Source organism: Pristis pectinata, chromosome 12, assembly GCF_009764475.1.
Source record: "Pristis pectinata isolate sPriPec2 chromosome 12, sPriPec2.1.pri, whole genome shotgun sequence".
Classification (NCBI taxonomy): domain Eukaryota; kingdom Metazoa; phylum Chordata; class Chondrichthyes; order Rhinopristiformes; family Pristidae; genus Pristis; species Pristis pectinata.
In genome coordinates, this window is record NC_067416.1 from 21705720 (window position 1) to 21719766 (window position 14047).

General features: G+C 39.8%; 1 protein-coding gene across 7 annotated transcripts in view; it reads right to left on the reverse strand.

Annotated features, from left to right (window-relative positions):
- fam53b (family with sequence similarity 53 member B) overlaps nucleotides 1-14047 on the reverse strand; it is a 90225-nt gene that overhangs the window by 42650 nt on the left and 33528 nt on the right. The window lies entirely within an intron of this gene.

Consider the following 14047-nt stretch of genomic DNA (forward strand, 5'->3'; position numbering starts at 1 on the left):
GCTTCATGTGCTCTCCCAGACAGATTTGATCCCATGGCACCATATCAAAGAAGAGCAGGGGAATTATTTCTGCCCTGCAAGTTATCTCAAGTGTCCTGGCCGATATTCATCCCTCAGTGAACATCACTATAAACAGATTCTCTCTTCATTATCACTCTGCTGTTTCTAGAGCTTGCCATGCAAAATTGCCTACCATATTTCCAAATGATGACAGCGACTAGATTTCAAAATTACTGCAGAGGTAATTCGTAGGATGTGAAGTACTTCAGGGCGTTCCAAGAGAGACATAAAAGTTGATATAAATGCAAGTTTTTCTTCAATGTTTGTCTGCAAACCCCTCTAATTAACTGTCCAATTCCTATTCCATTCTTGCCCCTCCATTCCTCTGCCCCATTGTTTAATTAAAAGCTCTGAAGAAGGATCAGGCTAGCTATCTCTAGCAGCTGATGGGGCACCCACAATTTTAGTTCATTCTTGGGTGAGTGGTGATGACTCTGTACAGAGTTCATATAGTGATGAATGGAACCAGCTGGGATCCTCTCCCAGTCTTTGTCCAAAATAAATGACCTCAGCCTGACTTTGCTGAAATTGGATGCCAAGAGCTATTCCTCCAAGAGGAAAACAAAAGTACTAAATGATTATTTTCCCCTAGCCACAAAATCTCAGTGGTAGCAGTTCCCCCACCAACTAAACTGTGCCAGTAAGTATATTGTTCTTTAACATGAGATTATGTCAATTATTTGGCAGCTGACCTTCATTTAAAGCAAAAGAATCAATGACATTTAAGAGTTAACTGTGATGACTGATGTCAGCTTCCCTCAAATATTCCATGACATATCCTGCAAATTTCTACATATGCTTCCCACATCAAACTTTATTGTTTCACCTGAGAAGTCCCAATGTACCTGAACAATAAGGTCAGTGTGGCTCGTCAGTGGGATGCTTCACTGCCAATTGCTTCAACTCAGCTTATGAATTTGAACATATAATTGAGGGTAACACAATAAAATTATGGGAGCTCCTCATTGCTGGAGGTGCTGGTATCATTAAACAAAGGCCTCTTTGATTTCTGCAGGTGGATGTAAAAGACCCCATGGGCCATCCTCATCTAATATTGCTAAAAAAAAATGCTCCCATAACAGTGACTACACTGGCATAGCTGTGAATTTCTTTAGGGTCTCCTGAGGATATGGAAGATGCTGTATAAGTCTTTCTTTCTTCCATTTCAATGACAAATCACAGAATGATAACTGTGCCCACAGGATCAGTATGGCAGAGATCTGCATTCTGTAGAAAGACTGGAAGAATTTGGCTTCTCATCCTTCAAAGGAAACTTTCATGAGGTGATTTTAAAGCTGTTCGACTTGGTAATAGTATGGAATAAGCATCATAAATCAATCATTCATAGAACTGTTTTAAATAATTCTTATTCAAAAAAATGAGAGGCAGAACATTATAGGTGAGCATGTTTGTTTGCTGTGTTGTTGACCTATTTCATTACACTGGTAACAAGAACAGCAAGAATTATTCATTAAATCTTATGATTACAGATAAGAAAAGTCATTCAGCCCATCTTTCTCCATTTTGTCCAACTCTGAGATTCATCATCTGCATTTTTCAAACAATTTTTAAATGATTCAAGGGGTTTTATTTTGACCATGGGATGTAGGTATAAGAAAACTAACTCATATAAGTATGTTGCCACAAGTTCAATTTAGGAAAATGGTAAATTTTGAACTAAAATCATTCAGTACTTTGTCAAACCCTGGCTCTCGCTTTTTTTTAACCCATCGAGAAAACTAGGTGGTTCAAATCAAATGCCTAATTTAATGCTCAACTGATATTACATGCGAGACAAATATTGTGATTGACCTGGCCCAACCTGTTCTCAGCTGAGAAGGTTTGGTTAAAGTTGTAACTATTGAGTTAGCAATACATGGAATGGATTTCCTGATAAAATATATAGAACATAAACCCTGGAACTATCCAAGAATAAGCTTGGTTGTTGTAGTTGATAATTTGGAACTTTTCCAGATAGATGTACAAAGATGGGTTGAAAGGACTCTCCTGTCCATTATTACTAAGAGATTTTGAGCTCGGTATTGTTCTCGTTACCATGACAATAATAGCAAGTCAGCCCTGCTGACATCAAACAGTGTAATCACCTGCAAGGCTCTGCTTCTTATTCATCGAAATAGGAATTAAATTGTTTAACACAGTTTCATAAATGATTGATATGGCACAAAGATTATTTCCATCAATGTGTCGGCAATTCATCACAAACTATGTTAAGCCAAAGGCATGTTGAGCCCACAAGAATATATTTATAGCACAGTGATTCATTATTTTGTTAACACAGTAGGCTATAGCTTTAAAACATTATTAATAATAAGTGTTTAATTTAAATATGGATTTTTATGAAGATCCAAGAGGCCTTTTACCTGCCCTCCATCAAGTACTAATTCAAAAAGCCTCCAAATAGGGTTAACTATTCAACTCAGAAAGCTCGCTCTTAACCTTGAACACAATTCAATTTAGGAGTCAAACAGAATTATTTAAAAATTTCCAGAACATGCTCATAATCCAGATCATTAAATGGCAACAAAACAAGTTGATTCTTAGTAAAATTGAACACAATGTATTTACAATATCAATCAAATAAAGCAATTTGACATATTAACCAGGGAAGCATACAACATTTTTCAACATCTCGGTCATTTGAAAACCATTAAGAAGTTAATCATTGAGCCAGCACAGTACACGTCTTTTCGTGTCACAACACGTCTCAAGGCTGTAGCTCAGTCATAATGAGGCAAACTGATGGGTCCTGGTTAAGTTACAAGAAAGAGTACTCAGTAAAAGCCAAGAGGAATTCCGAGTCCTGGAATCATTCTGGTCCACTCATTCTGGAATATTAACATGGTTTGTATTTAAGATAAACTGGCCATGGAATACAAATGGAAGGGAACACATTATTTTGCCTGCCAAGTAAGTCAGAGAATATTTCATGAGGAATTACTGAAGTGACAAGGAGAGATGTGAATAATGCACGGAGGCATAATGAGAAGACACACCTGTCAGTCAACCCACACACACACAACATAGTCTGAGAGAGAAAGCTGAACAAAAAATTCAGATAACAAACTACTGAGATCAATTTATGCACACCTGACATTCTGAACTAAAAAGGGACTGGTTTATTCTTGCATTTAAAAAAAAAGAAACTATGCTAATATTCCTATAGTATCTTTATTCCTGGAATTTTAAGGTTTTGGTTTGATGTCCATGGGGATGGTGGGAGGGACAATGATCCTATATTTTAATAAATTAATACCAGGATCCATCAAGTTACTCAGCAGTGAGTGACAAATAATAGCTTTGCAATAAAATAAATTTTATTTAGTTGGCATTGTATTCAATATGCAATACATTGGCAATGGCACATTCTACTGTGCTGTTAAAATCTGTTTCTGTTGTGGAATTGAATTTGAAACAGAATACGATACACAGCCAGTACCAAGTGCAAATTTAGTGGAAGCGATTGTGATGGATTTCTAGTCATTTGCTGTCCTTTTCAAAAAATAATTTCTTGGCTATAAGTATTATATATATCACTCTTGCAAAAGGGATATTTTAACATATTAACTGAGTTCAGTAGACACTCGACATGAAGGATGATAACTGGTAGCCTACTATAGGACAACTCCTGCTAAACTGCATTAGTGTTGCTATGGGGAGACAAATGGCTTCAATCCATTAAAGCCATTTTGCATAATCGATGCTGAGCAAATACAAATAATGCACTATAAAAATAAACTAAACTCTAATTCAGTTTCTTTTCTCTCCCTTATCAATGTGTGCTCTCCCTCCTTTGGTTCCAATACTAGACTGATATCTGGTCCTTAGTTGATGTCATCCAGATGTTCTGAAATTGGCAACGGTTTGAATGGGGAATGCATCTAAGCACAGCACTCAACTCGCCCAAGAGTAACACATGCAGATTTCTAGTAGAGGTCAGTGCATGGTCAACCAGGACAGGAAAGTCCAGATGATTTCCTTCCACCCAACTCCGGCTCTGGGGACAACTGTGGGAACCCTACTGCTCTTCAGGATATCAGTCAACTGACCAAAGATTCAGAATCTTCTGGGGCTTTGCCACTCAGCAAAAAAACACATGGAATCAACAGGGGAAGGGGCCGGCCAACAGGTTCTTATGGTCACAACTCATTTGATACTTTGCCACAGCAATAATAGGAAGTAATTAAATAATTGGAAAGGCTCAATTTGTTTTTTTCTAAATTCATTTTCAGGATCTGGATGTCACTGGCAAGGCCAGAATTTATTTTCCAACCCAAATCACCCTTGGGAAGATTGTGGGGAACTGGCTTCTTGAACCTCTACAGTCCTTCCTGTGCAGATACTCTCACACTACTGTTGGGCTAGGAGTTCCTGGATTCAGACCAAGCAACGATGAAGGAACAGTGATACATTTCCAAGTCAGAGTGGTGTATGATTTGGAGGGAAACCTACAGGTGAAGGTGTTACAATGTACCTAGTACCTTTGTCCTTCTTTGCAGGTTTGGAAGATGCTGTCGCAGTAGCAGTGCATTTTGTAGATAACACACATTGCGGCCGCTGTGCACCAGTAGTGGAAGAAATGAATGCAATGTAGTTGATGGGGTGTCAATTAAATGGACTACTTTGTCCAAAATGGTAGTGAGTTTTTTGGGGCTTGATGGCACTACACTCATCCGGGCAAGTAGAGAGTATTTCATCATGCTCCAGATTTGTGCCTTGTAGGTGGTCACCGGCCACTGTGCAATTCAGCTCTTTGGTCCATGTCCAAACAAGTCTATGATGAGGTCCGATTTGAAGCCAACTATCAAAACTTAAACTGGTCACCTTTGAGTAGGTTGTTGGTGAGTAAGTGCTGCTTTATCGCACTGTTGATGATAGCTTCTATCGGTTTGTTGATGATTGAGAGTACACTGATCGGACAAGAATCGGGTGAGCGCCTGAGCTATTCTGCACATTTTCAGCGGATGCCAGTGTTGTAACTGTATTGGAACAGCTTGGCTGGAGGTGAAGCTAGTTCTGGAGTCCAGGTCTTCAGTACCAAAACTAGAATGTTGCCTGGTCCAAAAGTCTTTGCTGTATCCAATGCTCTCAGCCATTTTTTGCTATCATGATGAGTGAACCAAAGTGGCTGAAGACTGGTGTCTATGATTGTGGGGATCTCAGGAGAATGCTTAGATGTATCTTCTACTCAGCACAGCTGGTTAAACATGGTTGTGGATGTTTCAGCCTTTTGTATGGCACTACATGCTGGTCCTATTGTCACCAAGAATGGGGATGTTCTTGGACCCTCTTCCTGTTCACTGTTCAACTGTCCACCACCATTCATGACTAGAAGTGGTGGGACTGCAGAACTTCAATCTGATCTGTTGATTGTGAGATTACTTAGCCTTGTCTACTGCATTTGTTTTTATTGTTCAATCTGCACATGGTTCTAATTGCAACTTCATTAGACTAGTACTCCATGATTTTTTGGAATGACTAATGCTGTTCCCAGCAAGCCCTTCTGCACTGTTCATTGAAGTAGAGCTGATCCCCTGTCTAGTAATAGTAGAGTGAGGACTATAATCGGGCCATGAGGCTACAGATGGTGTTGATGTACATTTCTGCTGCTGCTGATGGTTTACAGTGCCTCGTGGTTACCCAGCTTTGAGATACCAGATCTGTTCTGAATCCAACCCAGTTGGCACATTTGTAGTGCCACAACACGATGGAGAGCACCCTTGATGTGAAGATGGGTCTTTGCCATCACAAGGACTATGCAGAGCATATACTTTCGTAAATTGTATTCAGCTGCTCCCTGAACTGCGTACAACCTCTCAATAATTATTATACCTACTAGCTGATATTTTAATGTTGGCACATGGAGTAAAAAAACATGTAGTTCTAAGAACGTAAGCATGTTGTAAATGAGCTCAGTTATAGCATGAGTCACAAATTCAAATTATTTACCTCATCCAAGCAAGTCTGGTCATTTTTATTTTAAAAAGCCAAATTGAAAAGGCAATAAATGTGAATATAATAACTGCCAAAATTATAATTGATTTTGCCAGCCATTGCAAAGGAAGCAAAGTAAAGCTGAATGGGCAATGCCATGTACTGCAGGGATCACCGAGAACAGAGGCTGGAAATAACTTGGACGATATTAGCTAATGAACATGTTCACATAATGATCATGTTAAACATTTCTCCACTGATCTCAGTTGCAGAAATTTCTAAGCCCCAAACTGTGACATCTCATTCATAGGAATTGAGAGTCAAAAAAAGCTGACTGATTTGGCTTTGTAAATTCAGCCAAAAAAAAAATTGTTAAAAGGTCACATTTCTTCTGATTTTGAAAACTCAAAAAACACAAAGAATGCGAGGTTTTGGGCGGGGAGCGGAGGGTGGCATGGCTTTAATATCTCTCACCCTTTGCTGAAGGTGTGGTACAATTTTGTTCAATTGGGAACAAGGTCTAAAGGCAGGGCCAGCAGCTGTCTGTTTTGAGCCTCCTCTAATTACATACATGCATACAAAGTGCTTTCTAAGCAATCTCCTTCGGGAGTGACTCCTGATGGACGAGTATGAAAATGTCCTTCTCCGCCCCCACAAAACTACCGAAGCATTGAGTACAATGACTTCTATAGTTTTAAAAGAAAACAAGTTCAGTGTCGCTAGTAAAAAAAACCCTAGAACAGCAGCTCCGGACAGGTGTCACAAGAGAGATCTTGTTTGCAACTGAATCAGAAGCAGGAAGGTTTTAGGCATCAAATGGTTATAAGCAATTGAGTTCATTAGTTGGAGATGAAAATTAATGAAACTTGCCTGGGTCCTCATTAGAACCACAATTGTACCTATGGCTATTACCCACCACTTCAAACACCTCACCATCAACACCCACACCTCCCACAACTTGAGACAGACAGGCAGTTGTCCCAGTCATATTTACACCATTAACATTGAGCCCAGGTCTGAATTGGGGATGTAGCCGTGGGGTTGACAGAAAAGGTACCCCAGCCAAGTCACAGATCCAGAAGGAAAATCTGCCACCTGGCATATTTGGCTATGGCCACCTCTACCACAGTGCTCACTCACTCGTCGCCCCTGCCCCCGGCCCAGCATTAACAGAGTATGTCAACAGCTCGCAGACAAAGCTACAAACCTGTAACATGACTTCTTATTCCACCCTGTCTGATTAGCAGGAACCTGTGGTCCTCCCATTAATCCATTAATGGCTGAGTTGCCAAATACACTGCATGGTGGAGAAGGCAGCTAAGAGGTCTGAGCTTGCCTGTTGCTGCAATGTAGATTCATTACAGTTGTGGCAGTGAAAAGTGACCTTGTTGCCGTGAGCAAGGAATGGAAGTGTGGGTGGGGGTGGGGAGTCAGTGTCCTGCCCTCTACTGGACAGACTGCAAAGAGCCAACAGGCGAAAATGGGATTGGATTCAGCAAGAGTTCCATTGCTGAACAGGCCATAGACATCGAGGAGGGTTCGGACAAAAACAAGAGTGTTATTGGATGGCTCTGCCGTTCATGGAACTGCAGTCTTGGAGGGACAAGCAGCTTGAGGGGAAAATAGTTAAAAGAAGTTGGGAAGGTTAATTGGATCCTGTGAATTGCCCCTCATTTAAGTAAGCAGAAGGCAATTTGGGTGGGGGGGGAGGGCGCGAAGAGTGGGGGAGCTAATGGTGACGCAAGAGGAAAAATGGGATTAGTGTAGATGGGTGCTTGATGGCCGGCTCAGACAAGTTGGGCTTTGTAGCTCTAAAAGATGTGGCAGGTAGAATTTTAAATACTTGTTTTATATAACTTCAGTTAATTCTCTTAATCTTATAGTTTTAAACTGCACTTATATAAATTGGTAAACAAGTAGCCTTCAGTTTGCCACGTAAAACGGTAACTGGAATCATGTAACTGAAGGGAAATTAGGTCTGCGGACCCAGTCTAAAACACAACAACAAGGGCATGGGCTTTACTGAAGTTAGAGTGATGAATAGATTAATTAAAAAGAATTATTTTAGTTCAGGCATGGCAGGGCAGTTGATGCACAACTATCATACAAGGGAGTTAATGGAAATCATTGGGATCTACGTCAATCATACCCGAGGCAGGTGTCTGCAACTTGAGGAACATTGGCTCAGGGTTGATGTGCTAGAGTTCAAGATTTGGGTAGTGCATTGCATCAGTGAGGGGTTAAGTTACCTGGAAGCTTCATTCCAGGAAGCAGTCACATCCTTTGGATTAAGTACTGTGGAATTGGTCAGTCACAAGGACAAGATGATGTGGCAACAAGTGAGGCAAGTATGGGGACCAGAAAGTAGCCCTTGAACCTGTCTAAGAGGTTCAAGGGCTACTTTCTGGTCCCCATACTTGCAACCTGTATGGACAAGAGCAGATAGTGCAGTGGATGAGTACTGTGGTTTGGGGGCCATTCAAGTTGAGGGAGTGAAAAGCAGAGAATAGTAAGGTTAGTAGGGAGAAAAATTGTTCTCTGCAGTTTTGAGTGCAAATCCCAAAGGCTTTGTTACCTGCCTAGAGCCAGGGGCACTCTGTCTCCTCAGAGTGGGAGAGGAACTTGTAGTGGGAAAAGAAAGACAAATTATTGTTGTGATCCTTGTGGAACAAATGAGTTGGAGAGGACAACAGAGTTTCTGCTGAAGGAGTATGAGCAGTTAAGATTCCAAATTAAAAAGCAGAAGCACAAAAGGTAATAACCTCTGGATTACCACCCGAGTGAGCCTTGTATAAACTGGCATAGGGAAAATAAGATCTGAGAATTGAATGTGTGACTCAGTAGATTGGAGTGGGAGAAATGGGTTTCATTTCATGGGTAATTGGCACTACTACTGGAAAAAAAAGGAAACTGCTCTGTTGGAACAGGTTTCCCTTTTAATCGGGCCAGGATCAGTGCTCTATCGAATCGAATAACTACATCTGCAGATAAAGCTTTAAGTAATTAGTAGGAGGGAAGTGGGGAAAATTTATAAAGTTAAAGCAAAAGGACAAAGCAATAGAGCAAGGTAGTAAAATGGGCAATGATAACCAGAGTATGAGTGAGGAGCAACATGCATATGAACATAGCTCCAGTTAGAGTAAGAGCAAGGAAATGCGGTAGAGGGACAAATTTAAAGGATCTTTATTTGAATGTACAATGCATTCATAACAGAACAAGAAAAGTAATGGCACAGTTGGAAATAAATGGACATGATCCAAGAGCCATTGCAGAGACATGTTGCAAAGTGATTCAACCCTGGGAATTAAATATTCCAGGATACTTAATTTTTTAGAAGAGATAGACAAAATGGAAAAGGAGTCAGGATGGCCATGCCATTACAAAACAGGGTAAAGACAGTAGAGTGGAAGGACCCAGACTCCAAAAATCAAGTACAGTAAGTTTGGGTGGGGATAAGAGATAGCAAGGGGCAGAAAACATTGGTTGGAGAGATATGTAGGCCCCCAAAATAGTTATGGTAGTTGCAGAGTGTAGTAACAAGGGGAATAAAATGAATCACAGAGATTTCAATCTACATATAGAGCAGGCAAATCAAATTAGTAGTAAAAGTCTAAGGATGAATTCATGAAGTGCATAAGAGATGGCTTTCGAGATCAGAAATAAAACCAGTAACTGTCTATGGTAGATCTAGCATTGTGTATGAAGGAACAGTTAATTGATGAGGTCTTAAGTCTGACTTAAGCAAACTACAAAGGCAGGTGGTGTGAATTGGCCATGGTAAATTGGAAATTACATAACAGGTATGATAGTAAATGAGCAATGGCTAACTTTCAAAGGATTAATATAAAGTTACATAAAATATATTCTTTAAGGCAAAAAAAACAACAGGAAAAGTGGTCCAGCTATGGCTGTCAAAAGAAGTTAAAGAGTATTAGATCAAAGGAAAAGGCTTACAAAGTTGCCAAGAAAGGCAGTAATCTGAGAATTGGGAACATTTCAGAATTCAACAAAGGAAGACCAAGATGCTGATAAGAAAAGGGAAAGTCAAAAACAAGAGTAATCTAGTGTGAAATAAAAACAGACTGTAAAATAAGACATATGAAAAGGAAAAGATTAGCAAAAGCTAATGTGGGTTCTTTACAGACAGAGACAAGACCAATATTGGGGAATAAGGAATTGGCTGAGATATTAAACAAACATTTTGCATTGGTCATCATGGAAGAAGATAGTGAACAACTATGGTACAGAGTGAAGCGCAGCTCAAAGAAATTGACATCAATGAAAAAATTAATACTGGATAAATTAATGGATCAATCCCCAGAATCTAATGACCTGACGTCTTGGGGCTCATAAGAAAGTGACTATAGATATAGTTCATGTATGATCACCTTCAAAAACTCCATAGGTTCTACAATCATCTCCACAGGCTGGAGGGTATCAAGTGTAACCCCAGTATTTAAGAAAGGAGGGAGAGAGAAAACTGGGAGCTATAAACAGCTAGCCTGACAACAGAAGTAGGGAAGGTAGTGAAGCTTTCGAATTCTCTGCACAGTTGAGGTTCACACATCATAAGCAAGTAGAAAAATTCAAAAGGTAATATAATATTCCTCTGCTGTGCTGGGGATTGAGCCAACCTCCCCAAAGTATGGTTCAGATTTTCCTTGATCATTTTGGCCTTCAGGTGCTGCTAAAACAGTTTCAGAACTGCTGTTGAAGTCAGAAGGAGGAGGGACAAAAAGGAATAAAAATCAAAACAAAGACTGACGGCTAAAAATACCAGAGCACTATTTCATTCCGTGTTCTGCAAACATCTGTAGTGTTATTTGACAGAGAAAAATTGGCCAATTGTGGAAGTGACAAACTATGGAGAAATGAAGTATTTGTTGGCTTTGAGAATGCAGGATCAAACTGCAGTATTTGCTATCTCTCAAATTTTTGCATCATAAGTATTTTTAATCATATATCAACCTACTCTGTGTGATTTGAGAATTCTGTGTTTAGATGTGCAGATCCAATACCACAACTGCAACCTTCAGAATCCAAAATCTAAGCAATGATTTCCCTTCTGCTGATAACTGTACCAGCAACTTTCTCAACAAAATTTGGGAAACAACCTACTCCAATCAACCTTTGGAAGCTCCTGTCTCATACTCTCAAAATTTGCCTTGCCCTGATTTAGAACTTGAACCTGTGGACCAGGTCTGTCCCTTTCCATAACTATTTTAAAACTAATAGAACCATGGTCGCTAGTCCCAAAGTGCTCCATCACTGTCACCTCAGTTACTTGCCCTGCCCTATTACCCAAGGGTAGGTCAGGCTTTGCCCTCTCCCTAGCAGAGTCCTCTATAAATTGCTTGAGGAAACTTCCCTGAACACACTTAACAAATTCTACCCCGTCTAAGCCCTTAACCATATGGCAGTCCCAGTCGATGTTAGATACAAAAAAATATTCTGTTATGTAGATACTACAAGATATTCTGCCATAGTTTTCCACTGAAGAGTATAACCATTGAACTAAAATGGTTCAAAAGGAAGAAATAGAGGAATACAACAGAGATGTGATACAGAAAACATTTAGTGAAACTCAAGTGCCATAAACATCGGGTCTTGACAGAATACAGAGAGAAGAGGGAAAGAAGATGGTTATCACAGTCCTTCAAATATCCTTTCACATGACCATCGTGCCAGAGGAACAGAGGTTGCGGGCAATAGCTCAGGTGAAAAAGGAAGTGAGAAAACCTGCAAGTCTAACATTAAGCTAGACCATGCAAGGATGACAGATTCCTCCTCTGAAGAGCATCAAAGAATCAGATGCAATTTTGAGACGGAATTCCAGATTGTTACTAAATTTAAGTTCCACAGCTGCCATTTTAAGATTGAACTCGAGTCTCTGGATTTTTATTCAGGCCTCTTGGATTACGGCTGCATCACCACCATACCCCATATTAGCCAAGTAGCATGGATTATATAAACCACGGTGTAGTTCATTAAGGAAATAAATGAATTGTATTGATATGGAAATATAGTAAATGTTTTGCATGCAAACTTTCAAATGGGACATCTAATATAATGCATTGTAATTGTCTTTAGTAAAATGTTCCCTAATTTTGATGAAAAAGGATAAAGGATAAAGCAGCAACAGAAGGTTGGTGAGAGTACAGAACACTTGCAACATTTAACTGATGTTTTTGATATTTGGGCAATATAATCAGTCGGGTTAATTAAGGGTCTGTATTGCGGCCATAGTGTTATTTTAAATATATATACATATAGGACACTATCACAACATTTGGACATAACATAGCTTAGGGGGAAGAGGACTAGGTGACCATATTTGAGGGTGAAGGGAGTTTAGCAAGTGCAACCAGAAGTGTCCCACTCAGGGTGAAGAGACCACCCCTGCAGCATCGGCTGAACTCCCCACAGGAGGCAGAAGTGTGAAAAGGGTAAGCAACATTGCTATGTAGGGCAAATTGTTGGCACGTAAAACTCAAAAGAGATCCTGCATCTCTGATGCAAAGCGGCAGTCGGGGGGTTGCTGGGCAGAGGTGGAGGGCACAGATCAGGCAAGTACAGAGTCTAGAAAGTGTCAACATCTTCTCCTACTGGGCCTTGATGCTCAGAGGAGGTACATCAGCCTTGAATGCAAAGAAATGTGGAACAGAGTAGGCCAATGAGAGTCAGTGATACCTGTTTTTAGTGAGGCAGCACAGCCTGGTGCAATCTGATTAGTCTCCTTGTCATCATAATATACTGAGGTTCTATGAGAGAAAGTAGATTTCAGCCTCCTTCACCTCCAGCCCTGCTTTAAAAATTAAGTTCAAATGCAGCTACCAGTTTTACAATATTTATTATTTAGCCAGTCATTCTTTTGCATTTACGAATTGTTGTTGTTGCCACAGTAACCACTGCCATGGGCAGACTCAATGACTCAGTAATTTGCATTGGGTTTCCACCATGTTTACATTACACAAGGTAGAGCGACTCCACCTGCTCCCACCCTTATTTATACAATAATAAATAAAAAGTTGGAATTCCTCAAGACATTCCCATGTGGGAATGATAAAAACATGCTATTCCAGGGAATCTGTATTGTATCATCTCAGCAGTATGGTGACATCTGCTGTGTGGAGGCACACAACCCATTTTAAAAGCTGAGTATTATCACTACGTGTAAAAAGCATTTGAGTGGAGAAAAGACAGCCTTAACACAATCCTTAAAATTAGACTCTAATTTTCAGACAGGATGAACTTTGTTAAACTTACGAAGAGAGTATAGTTAAAACAATTTAAGCAAGTCAAAAATTAAACCAAAAGCAGATTGTATTTGTGATACTCCTCCAATTCACTTGTCACTATGGAAATAGTTAGTTGTTACCATTATGGCACTGCTTCCTCACTTCAAAAGTGTATGTTGGCAAATGCTTGTCAATTTTCCAGTAAGGAATGCTTTAATGTGGAGCAGTCGAGTAACTTTCAAATGGAAGGGAATGTGAACGGATTATTATTTACATTGATGAAAAGAAACTACCAAATAAGGAGGTGTACAAAATTCTTGGCCACCTTTGGTGATAACAGCATAAAGTGCACAGATGGAGAAAATGTCAGCAACACCCTCTCAGTTTACTAATCTATACCAGAATTTTTAATGGCCTTTTCTCAATGCCATCATTCTAAAGTCAAGAGATTGGTAAAACGATCTCTCCTTGTTATCTCTGTCCCAAAGACTTTAATGAGACTAGGTGCAGTCCATATAATACCATCCCCCGAATGGCAAGTCAAAATATAGGATGGTGTTTAGCTATATGTCACCAAATTTATTCCCCGTTGCAAAAAGTCATTTGCAGTACCTTGATTGCTAAGTTAACATCCGTTTGTGTCTCACTAAACTTTGTTCAACATATAAAAACATGAAATATGCAAGGTTCAGCTTTCACCAATATCTGGATTTAAAGGATCTTTTTATTTATTGGCCTTCATTGCATGGGGAATATCAGATGTTGGTGAAATCATATCGTGCATGATTTTGTTCTCC